The sequence below is a fragment of the Ostrea edulis genome, chromosome 4, assembly GCF_947568905.1.
Source record: "Ostrea edulis chromosome 4, xbOstEdul1.1, whole genome shotgun sequence".
Classification (NCBI taxonomy): domain Eukaryota; kingdom Metazoa; phylum Mollusca; class Bivalvia; order Ostreida; family Ostreidae; genus Ostrea; species Ostrea edulis.
This window is the reverse complement of record NC_079167.1, coordinates 12,600,024-12,611,840: the sequence shown is the minus strand read 5'-3', so window position 1 is coordinate 12,611,840 and position 11,817 is coordinate 12,600,024.

Here is an 11,817-nt window from a genome sequence, read left to right as displayed (position 1 = left end):
GCTTTAATGATTATTTTAAGGTATGTTTGAACACAAATATAGAAGAAAAATATGTTAGGAATTTTTTTTAATTAAATTCATGAGGCGGCAATACAAGAATGCAACGATATCAGGCCTGAACCGTGCGCTTTTTGTGTGCGCCGTAAATTGAAGGTTTTAGAAGTTCTCTGATCTGTCCCAATATTTTTTTCAGAGAACTGCAGCTGCAACGCACCCCCCTTTCCCAACTCAGCAATTAGACGAAGTGCACATTTTAAAAAGTTTTCTCCATAAAATCGAAGAAACTAAGCCTTCTCTTATCAAAGATGTAATACAACCTTTTAAAACTAGGTATAATAGAGGAAAATGGTAATGTAAGCTGTTAATACATGTACCATTTGTGTGAAGCAAAGGACCGCAATGGTAAGCGTGCCTTCAACTTCCGTTGTAAGGGGAGTACATATTGTAACTTAGATATTTTATTGAAAATTAAAATTAACCACAAACTAATAGCTCAACAACAAAAAATGTCGGACATTACGTTTCTCCGGAAATCTACTATTAATCTAATGGTTTATTTTGAGTTCGCAAGATGCCTAATGAAATATTGGTATAATTTACCCAATACAAATAATTGCATCTGTTATGGGTCAGAATTACCTGAGGCCAACAGGAATTAATCACAAACAATTCAAAAATTTAACAATTTATTTGCAGAAAAATATATCGATGAAAAATTACAAACTTACAATAGGTTTGATCAAAGCTTACAAAAACAGTGTCCGATGTTTGTTTAGCGCCGAGCTGAATTCACAAACGAGAATATAAACTGTTACAAATCGGCCGTTAAGTCCAATCCATTCCCCAGATGTAAAAATCCAAAAGGACTTACGAGAGTCGTAATAACGAGATAGATAGTCGCAATTAGGATTTAGTAAAGTCGTAATAACGAGATAAATAGTCGTAATTAGGATTTAGTAAAGTCGTAATAACGAGATAAATAGTCGCAATTAAGATTTAGTAAAGTCGTAATAACGAGATAAAGAGTCGTAATTAGGACTTCAAAAAGTCGTAATAACGAGATAACAAGAGGCCCACAGGCCTTATCGGTTATCTGAGTACTAGTTAAAAGTATCACTGGTTCAAAACTCCTGTTCTGAATAAGTAAACTAAAACAGTATAAAATGTGTTCTTAAAACTTCAATGCCTCAAAAGTATATATACTGATGAAAGGCTTTACATAATATAATATACAAATGTATGTATTATCATTAAACGATATCACTAGTTTGGACCCACCCTAAAGTCGAAACCCTGGGATTGCAAAACTCACCTTTTTTGTACATCTTTTCTTGCTTTTCCTAAATATGCATTTAGTTTTTATATTGCATCAGTAAACTTAAAGAAGTCCTTCAAATGATAAAGACAATAATCTCTTTAATTATTTTGGCTCCACCCTAACACCAAACCCTTACCCTTTAGGATAATGAAATTACAATTTTGGTAAAGGACCACCTACTCCTTCTAAACATCCATTTAGTTTCGATTTAGTATCAATAACATTAAAATAGATATCATTTACATCCATGTTTGCACATATACACTATAAATACCAAGTTTGCCCCTGCCCTGGAGTCAAAGCCTCTACCCCGTGGATCATGAAATTTACAACTTGGTAGAAGCCTTCCTGCTCTATAGTTTTTCTCCCACATGTGTAGTTGTAGAGAAGATTTTTGAAAATTGGTCGATTTTTGGCAGTTTTTGCCCAGCCCCTAAGGCCCCAGGGATGCAGGAGTCCTGAAATTTACAATTTATGCCCCCCCCCCCCCCCCCCTGTTCCAACGATGCTACATACCAAATTTGAAAGAAATATGGAATGGTACATATATCAAAAAGTTTAAAATGTTTAATTGTTAACACACGACGGATGACGGCGGATGCAGACCAACTCAGGTGACCTAAAAAAGTCGTTAATATGAGCTTCTCTTATAAAATGAGACGACCAGTGTATGAGAATGGAAGAAATGTTAAGGCTGCATTTTAACCACCGTGCGATCACTGCAGAAGACCCACAAGTGACCTACATACAAGTACTGAATTCATTTACCAGTATTAAATAGATAAACCCATTGATTAATTTAATTCTATCATTATGTATTTTGGTATGCTTTTCTATCATCGCAGTGGTCTAGAGGTAGAGCCTTGGCCCCGCATACGGGAGGTCGGGCTTCCAATCCTGGCCGCGAAAGACCTAAGTCGTTAAATTATGTACATGTAGTGACAGTTCCATCGTCAAACGCTCGACATAGGAGGTTCATATAAATAGTTTACCTCATAATTACCACTTATTATTTCGTAGTTGCGACTTGATTTTTGTTCACGCTCTTAATTTGACTCTTCTAGGCTTTCGTAGTCCGGCTTTTGGGGATTTACGCATAAAAAATATTAAGCCTTAGCATTGTTAAAAAAACTTCCTTTTCATTATTTAGTGTAGATAACTTTTATATATATATATATATAAAAAGACTCAATATTTCTTATAAACTACAGAACACAGAGGAAAAATTGTTGATGTCGCAATTTAATTAAAATTAAATCTTTTGATCCGCTCGTAAGCGAGTGGATCAAAAGATCTAATTCCAATCAGATTGTTTTTATGATGTCTCATTTTCAAGTATCAATATAAAAAATTGTTTCAGCCATGAACTTTTCGTAACCACATATCTACCTAGTGTATCACTATTGAACCCAAGGTCATCAGCCTGTATATTGCACATTTTGTGTAAATGTACCAACATGTATGAACCACAGGGTTTCTTTGGTCAATAATCATAAAACTAAGGTAGTACAGGTTCAGGTTTTTTTAAAAATCAGATTGAGCCTCAATAAGGAGAAAAAAATTACACGAGAATATACATAAAAATATTTTAAAATCGTCTTGAAATCTCAAAAACCGCTGGCCACGATTAGTCATATTTTAAAATATACTTGCATTCCAATGCAGTACATTATTGCCACAGAGACGAAAATAGGTATTGAATTTAACGTACATAATGTAATACATGGATATAATTTAATTCATTTTTTTTATTCCAAAACAGCAAGGTCACGTATATTGAACCATCCCTATGCTGTGTGGATTCAAGTTCATGACCCGGTGGGGCTAGCATGGGGGTCATAACAATAAGTCAAACTTTTTAAAACCTTCTGACGAACAACATGACCAAAGAGAGCGTTGTGGCCCATGAGCCTCTTGTTCCGATATCTTTTCAGCTCACCTGAGCCGAAAGTTCAAGTGATCACCCGTTGTCCGTCTCTATGTAAACTTTTCCCATAGTCGACTTTTTCTCTAGAACCACTGAGCCAATTTCAATCAAACTTGGTAAAAAGCATCCTTGGAAGACGGGAATTCACGTTTCTTCAAATGAAGGGCAACGCCCTGTCCCATGGGTAGATAATAGCGGAAAAGTGAAAATACATGTACACTGACATATTTTTAAAATCTTCTCCAGAACCAGCGACCCATTTTCAACCAACCTTTGCACAAAGTATTGCTACATGTAGGTGAAGGGAATTCAAGTTCTTCAAATGAAGGGCCATACTCCCTTCAAAAGGATGATAATCACGAAAATGCAAAAAAGTGTGGGGGATCATTTAAAAATCTTCTTTAGAACCAGTGGGCCAGAAAAGTTTCGTATTTTGTATAAAGATTTGTTATAGCAAGACTGTTATACTTTTGTGTTGACCTTGAAGAACGACAGGGCCAATGTAACTCAAGTGAGCGATATGGCCCATGGGACTTTTGTTTTTTATTTCGAAAATGGAATAGACAAAATGAATTTATAGTGATGATGAGTGAAGTTCGTGACCTTTGAGGGGTATTGTGATGACGAGCCCTTGTTTCTTTTAATCTGTTGACTGCATTGATAGCACAGTACTTAAAATAATGGGCTTAAGATATTTCATTTAAATGATATGAAAATCATAAAATTTCAACCATGTCTAAAATCGTATTTGATCAACTTACATGTATCTGTACAATTTTCAGTCTTAACGATATTCCTGCTCGGAGCTAAAATAATATTTGAACCTTGGCATGAAGACCGGTAAATGATGTAACATAATGTAAGATGTGGATGTAGTATGATGACTCCAAGTTATCCATGTTGATCTTACAGAAGTATCTATAAAAACTTTATTGATATACTTTTAACTTGCTTCTAGCAAAATATGATTTGTAGATATATTAAGAAGTAGTCGTGTTGCAGATTTGATATACATAAAAATGAAATATGTCAGAAAGGACACCATGTTATTGCTCATGTACTAGATATGAATAAGATCTTTGATACTCTTTACTCCTGAACGTCAAGGGTTTCGGTTTGTTGTTTGTCTTAATCCCCTTTGAGAATTGTTAACTTATACCGAGGCGTCACCAAGTGTAGGTGAAGTTCCACAAAATACCTATGCATGACACTCGGAGCCGTGGTAGGGGGGTGGATCTCAGTTTTTAAGGTTTCCCCCGAAATATCCGCGACTCTTACTTCTAAATGTCGAGTCTTTGGCGAAGACACAATCACTACCTACTTCGTGGTGCCAAGGCACGAGTCGTCGAGTGAAGATAGAACCCTCTACCTTCAGATCACACGGTACACCTAGGAAGTAAAACAACCAGAGTGCATACTTATGGTTGCAGCAAACAAAATATGAGTTGTGCATAGGAATCACAAAACCCGTCTGTTTGTGTGTGCTTTTTTTTTTCTTCCCCTTTTTGCCTACGCAATAAGATTGTAATAGATCCACATTTGAAGCTTATACCTGGCATAGGGGTTGTTCGTGATCAGGAATTGCGTCACGACCCACCCACCCCAAATCACCAAAGCCAATGTCACAAAGAACTAAGCTATCTGTATTTGGCGCAAAGGATACATTATCACCTATATATGGTGTTTCATAGACATAGCTTGGGTTCGAATATTACCGAGGCAGGGGGTCTGGGGGGCTGCGCCCCCCAGAAGCTATTGACATTTTAACAACGTAAAAGGTGTTTTTTTTTTGGTTTTTTTTACCGAGGCATCTGCCTCGGTTGCCTCAATGGAAGCTACGCCACTGTGTTTATATCTCTCAACTGATTTGATGCACAAAAGCTAGTTCTGCGTATGATCAGTTTGGAAATTCGATGGTTGTTATAATGATCTAATTTGCCAATACAACCTATTTTTGGGTCAAATGCTGTCTGACGTATTTCATACGATTGTTAGGCCGTTCTTGGCACACTGACTTTGACTATGGATTACTCGTTTACCTGCTCATGATATAGGGCTTGCGGCGGGTGTGACTGATCGACGGGAGATGCTTGCTCCTCCTAGGCACCTGATCCCACCTCTGGCATATCCAGGGGTCTGTGTTTGCCCAACTCTCTAATTTGTATTCTTTATAGGAGTTATGAGATTGATAAGTGTTCGTTATCTTCACCTTTCATACTTATGACCAGACAGTATGTTAAAACCCAGAATGGACCAAGATGATTTGATGATTTTGACAAGATCAATGTAACCCAGAAAATGTTAAAAAATATTTTTCTAGATCACGTTTTTGTTTGGGGGAAACATTGAAAATAGTGATTATTTCAAAATACATGTTCTGATCTTTTAAACAACAGTCTGATTTTCAGAGTTTGTAAGATTTTACGAAATACTTGGAATTTAATTTTTCGTTGAGTGATACTCGGGTGATCGTTATAGCTTTTGGGCCTCTTTGAGTTTTTATTTGAATTCTCTCCGTTAAAATAATGTTGCAATAACCAGAATCAAATTTAGAATTGATAATTACTATTTGAGGAAGTAAGTTTAGACGTAGATCGCCTAACATTAAGTTTGAAGATACAACAATCTTTCTTTTCCTCTGTAACACGGGATCATTTATCAATTTTCGGATGCTAACGACTCGCTATAATCGGATTACGAATCCGTCAAATAACGGCCACAATGTCTATCAAATGTATTACAGAAAAACCCTTTTAGACGTTTATATTAACCACAGATCATAGTACCATGTCCGGTGCAAATGGAATCGTGTAGATAAATTTGAATTGTGAACATTAATAATCATGAAGAGAAGACTGAACATTGATATGTACAGGCGCCATGACTGACACGAATCCCCCCGAAATATTTCACGTAAAACCACCTTTATTTAAGTACTATCCTTGACTTTTTCCTTAATTGTGATGAAATAAACACCATTAATTTTTGAAATGGTCGTAGGTGATGTACACATGTAATAATTTAAAAGTAATTTTAACATTTGATATCTTTTTTTTTTTTTTTTAAATGCATAAACATGTATATACACTGTGCATGTGTATTTGCTTTTCAAAGTTCGTGTTAAAATTCTTTCATGTAGATTTCTCCAATTTATCATAGAATAATTCCAAACGCATAGAATTAGAATATACTATGAATATTTCTGAGACGAGTGCTTTTTTATTTCACCGATATTGAACCAAAACTGACTTCATTAAAATATGGGTAAAAAAGATGAAGACACTTCTTGGTATTAGTGTAACGATTAAGGTTGATCAATGCAGTACATCTTTTCTTGAAATGACCAATAAATGTCGTTGTTACTAGACGGACAGAAAGTCACAGGACAAAGTCACAGCATCGGTAGGACAGAAAGTCACAATGTTGATTTTCATCAGAAAGGATAAAAAGTCAAACGACAAAAAGTCACAAAAATGACTGTTTATGCCACATTCAGCACTTTCATTTCATTATTAAATGATGAAAGGTGAAGATAATGAACAGTGATCAATATCATAACTCCTGTAATCTGCAAAAATTTAAACCCCGGCTGGACTCGAACCCGCGATCTAAAGATCAGCTGTGGAAACGCTAACCGACTGAGCTACCCAGCTATGTTATTGTTCACTGAAAAGAAATATATACAATTATTGCAGATATTTATATTTTCATTCATGTTTTGAAAAGAAGACGATGTAGTACAAATGTATACCCCTTCATGTCCTGACCATGCGGATGCTTGCACAATAATTCATCAATTTAAAAATGCAGTAAACTCTTGTGGTTAATGAATTTAACAAACCCTAATGAAATGAAAAAAATGTGCTATTTTAAGTTCTACCATAGTTTGGCGTGCTTTCTTTTGTTAAAGGTGTGGGTTATCTGTACATAACCCACACTTTTCTTCAAACTCCGCCCACATTCTCGAAAAAACAAAAACAAAACATCACTGTCCAATGTATGAAGTTCCTCCAGATCAAAATTGCACATATCAAACACGGATAACTGACTCAGACTAAGTTCTCCAAATACATTATAGATATTCGCACTGAATCTCACTTAAACCTTGATACAAACAAGATAATATCGTCAATGGTCTCGTCCCAAAGACTTTCTATTTCCACATTCTCCTCAAGTCGAGAAACACGTGTACGTAGAAATACGGGTTTCATTTATAAAGAGTTTTATAAAAGACCCAGTCACGTGATAAGAAAGCGTTTGGGAGATAAACTTGTTTAGCGGACAGAGTGAATAAGACTTGTGTTTCTTTTATGGTTTCGCGTCTTACAGTTCTTTTTTTTTCTCTCTCTCTTATGTTTTACCATTTTTAAAAAATCTATTGTATATACATGTAAATGGTTTTTCCAGCCAATTTAGTCAAACTATGTATTAGAATGAAGGATATCAAATAGGATTTTCAAAAGAGTAACCACGTCGTCAGTTGAATACATTGCTAAATTTTTAAACAGAAAAATGTACGAATATGGGTTCTTAGAATTTGATTTGAATTTTAAAATTTCAATTCTTTAAAGCCAATACTGGTACTAAAAGTCGGAGAATGCGTAAATGTTAAATAAAAATATCAAAACCAACAGTCTAAACATTTATATGCACTTTAAAACCGGCTTTTTAAAAACAATTAATGAACATACATTTTTCGGTGATAGAAAGTCATTATGATAGAAATATATGGTGTTCAAAGTGTAATGTAAAGACATAACAATTGGCATCATATTGTAAACAGGCGACCGCGCTTCCGAAAGCTATAATAAAATATAATGAATAATAGTAAACTATGGTACAAGTCACTTACCCCATATAATATTGTTGATTGTGTTCAGATACCCGATGGGCGTGGTCATAATGACACTCGGGAGCTACGCTCCCTCGTGTCATTATGATCACAACCATCGGGTATCTGCACATAACCAACAATATTATATGGGGTAACTACTACACAGAATGGTGATTCTTTAACAAAACAACAGATTAATTGAAGTATTACGGTCATGGTACAGTAAGCACAGTTTTGACACTCTGAGAACTGAATACCACCAATTTTTCTCTCCGTTTCTACCATTATAAAACTTTATCGAATACCTTGATCTTGGTCAAATGGCCATGGTGTAGGATTACAACACAGTTTTGGTAACAGAAGTGTGACTCGTGCGGGTCATTTGTCACTGTTGAAATTTGAGACTAAAGCCGTGGAATTTTGACTCTTTTCCCTTGAAATCTGAACCGGACCGTGAAAATTTGATAGCAAATCCAATCAATACTACCACGATATATGAACGATTGTAAACTGTTTTAGATTTGCTCAAGTCTCTGTTTCAAAAACTGCTCTCTGTAATAGTTCCTTTGTTCTAATATCATAAAGAGGTATGAGAGAGAGCAGGCACATAAAAGAAACATAATGAACATTCTAAAACTGTTCATATTTGAATTTTTTATTGTGACTGGGATATTTGACCTTGAAATGAGGTTAAGGTAGGAGGGGATAAAATTAAAGCCACTACTGTAAAATTTAATGCACTGGTATGGCACCTTACCATTTGACTCATTTTCTCTTTGCGAATGCTTATCGGTCGTGGAAGCTCAGTGGTAGAACGTTCCCTTCGTGACCGAGAGGTCGTGAATTCAAGCCTCGCTCGAGCCATGACCGTGTTAAAGCTGACATGAATTAATAAATACGTACACCTTTCTCATCTTATCCGCCATATTTCTCTCAGGTAGCCTAATTTACTCTACCCGTATATACCCCAAATGTGATTGTCACACCTGAGTGATTTTTCTAGGTGGACTTTTCTTGCATACTTGCAAGTGCATACAAGTATTTGCAGTTTCTTATGAAATAAATGCGGAGAAATCAATCATTTGCCAATTACATACTGAGAGAATGGAATAAGCAAAGAGCATAGAATATATTATTTATATCAATTCTAGCAAAATACAGGTCCATGCCATATGCATAATATGTAATGCACATGGTATATTCGCCCCCCTCCCCCCCCAAACCGTATCAAATACGGACGTCTATTCAACAGGTATCGGAGATGTGCACTTACCGAAAATATTAGATTCTCTTTATTCTGATAAATCCACGAAACAAAATGATAAACTCCATTTGTATCTCGTTAGAACTTTACAACACGTTGTCATTCCATTATACAGACTGCGACACACTTCACCCGTGCCAAACAGAGTGTCTGCCTTCAATCAGGGGAGATGTCAGAGTCGAAAAATTTTCCTGTATTGAATGCTTTTCTGGTCGAGGTTTTGCAGTTTATAGAAATCGGGAATCTAATCATATACACCGAGCATTTGGTTGGATATATTGCGTGCTCAATTCAAAATTTATCGATGATCATATACAAATTTGGATATACAAATAAGGGAATAATGATCGAAAATATACATCTGTTTAAAAACGAAAATATAGTTTTATTGTTTCTTTGGGAACCATATAATTATTTACGGTCACTGTATGTCCATATTCATTGATTGAACAGGAGAGAGAGAGAGAGAGAGAGAGAGAGAGAGAGAGAGAGAGAGAGAGAGAGAGACTGTCTTACTTCGATGTACAATATATCATTTCACGGAAGGAAATAAAATTGATCACTGATATAATGGTAAGCTTACAAGCATTAAAAAAATTCCAGCTATTTAAAAATTTGTTATTGACAATATATTAAAAACTTACAGGAGTTGATGCTTATAATTGAATTCATTACAATTTTAAAAAAACAAAACAATATCAGTATAAGCTGTGCATGTAGAAAATACTGACTTTGTATGTTAGAATAACGGATAAAAGTAAATTGTCAAAAAAGTGGGGAGAGCAGACCAGCCCAGCCTCCCTGCCCACCCCAACCCCCTGTATACGTGCCTGAAACAACATATCAATTCGTGTTGAAAGAAAGGTGCATATCTGCATTTCATTAAATTCCAAAGGAGCTCGAATTTATGTCTTCCCCTATTAATTATTTTGTATGCAAGATTCGTTCCCGAATTTAGAATCATGCTTTCAGTCAGAGCAGAAATGAATTCATTTTGAAGTACATCTAGTTTGAATGCAAATGTAGGGTTCCTTCTTTAAATTTCATCAGACTCATTATAACCCCTCCCCCAAACTATGCAGCTTTGGTTTTATTGATATCTAAATCGGCATATGAATCCGGATATAAATTATGTTTTTTCGTGATCATATAAATATCGATACTAGAAAATGTTTATACTCTTGCCTTTTGCATATCCTACTAATACATTACAGTAGAGTGACACTGTATCATATCAAATAAAACCTCAACACGAATTTTACTGATTTACAAACTGAATACTAACATCTTATCGAATACATTTGAATTTGACGGTCTATTTTCAAAATATATCCATTGCGCCAGATCTACGAAATGAAAATAATCATTATGGCATGTTACAGAAACGTTAAAACACACATATGCTATAATCCTGCAATGCATGCAGGCGATTTTTCTGAATACATGTATTTATGTATTCGTGAATGAAGTTCCTACGCTTAAAACTACCTTGGCCTTTATGCATTTTGTTTTGTGATTTTGGTTTACCATTCCTTACACTGTGTAAATGAAGGAAAACTTGGTAAAGGGTGCCATTCTACACCATACAATTAGTATGCATGCATATGTTGAAAAGCAAAATGTACATGTAATAACCAGACATGTATCGTCATTTTTCATGGGGGGGGGGGTGTACAACAGGAAGGGAAAAAAATGGAAAATTGGATTCTTCAAAATTTCTTGCCATTCAAACTAATAATTAAAAAAGATGAACGAAAACAGCAATAAAATAAAACAAAACACCCAAACAAACCAAGATGTTTTATCCGATGTTCAAAGTCCTAATGTGGGGGTGAAGGGTTAAAAGTCTTTTACTTTGACTGCCTCAATAATTTTCCCCTACACTTCATTTTCTTCCATCGTTGGGGGTGGGATGGGGTGGTTAGAGTCCTCTACTATGAGTGCCTCATAATATCTTCATTTTCTTAATTGGTGGTGGTGTGTGTCTTCTACTATTATATCAGAACTTTCAAGCTGGGGTCAAGTTGGGGGGGGGGGGGGGTGTCACCCAATATATTTTTTACTTGCATTACAAAATAACGGCCTCTCACTTCTGTCGGCGCGGGTTCGAAACCCGCTCGCGCCGGTAAGTGAGAAAGTTTCCCAGTTTACTTTCGGAAGGTCGGTGGTCTCTTCCCAGGTACATTATCTATGCACAAACAATTTATGTACCTAAATGATTTCCTAATTCATAAATCTGCAATACTCTTACAAGTAAATCATACGGTATAAGGATTCATGCACAATACAGGGTAAATATTCTACTCTGATACTTCCCCTGATTGAAGATAGCTGATCGGCACGGGCTAAGTGTGTCGCAGTCTGTACAATGGACAATGTTGTTTACTGTTGGAATACAAATGGAGTGTATCGTTTTGTTTCATGGATTATGCTAATAAAGGGAGTTTTACTACTATTTAGAGTATTTTCGACAA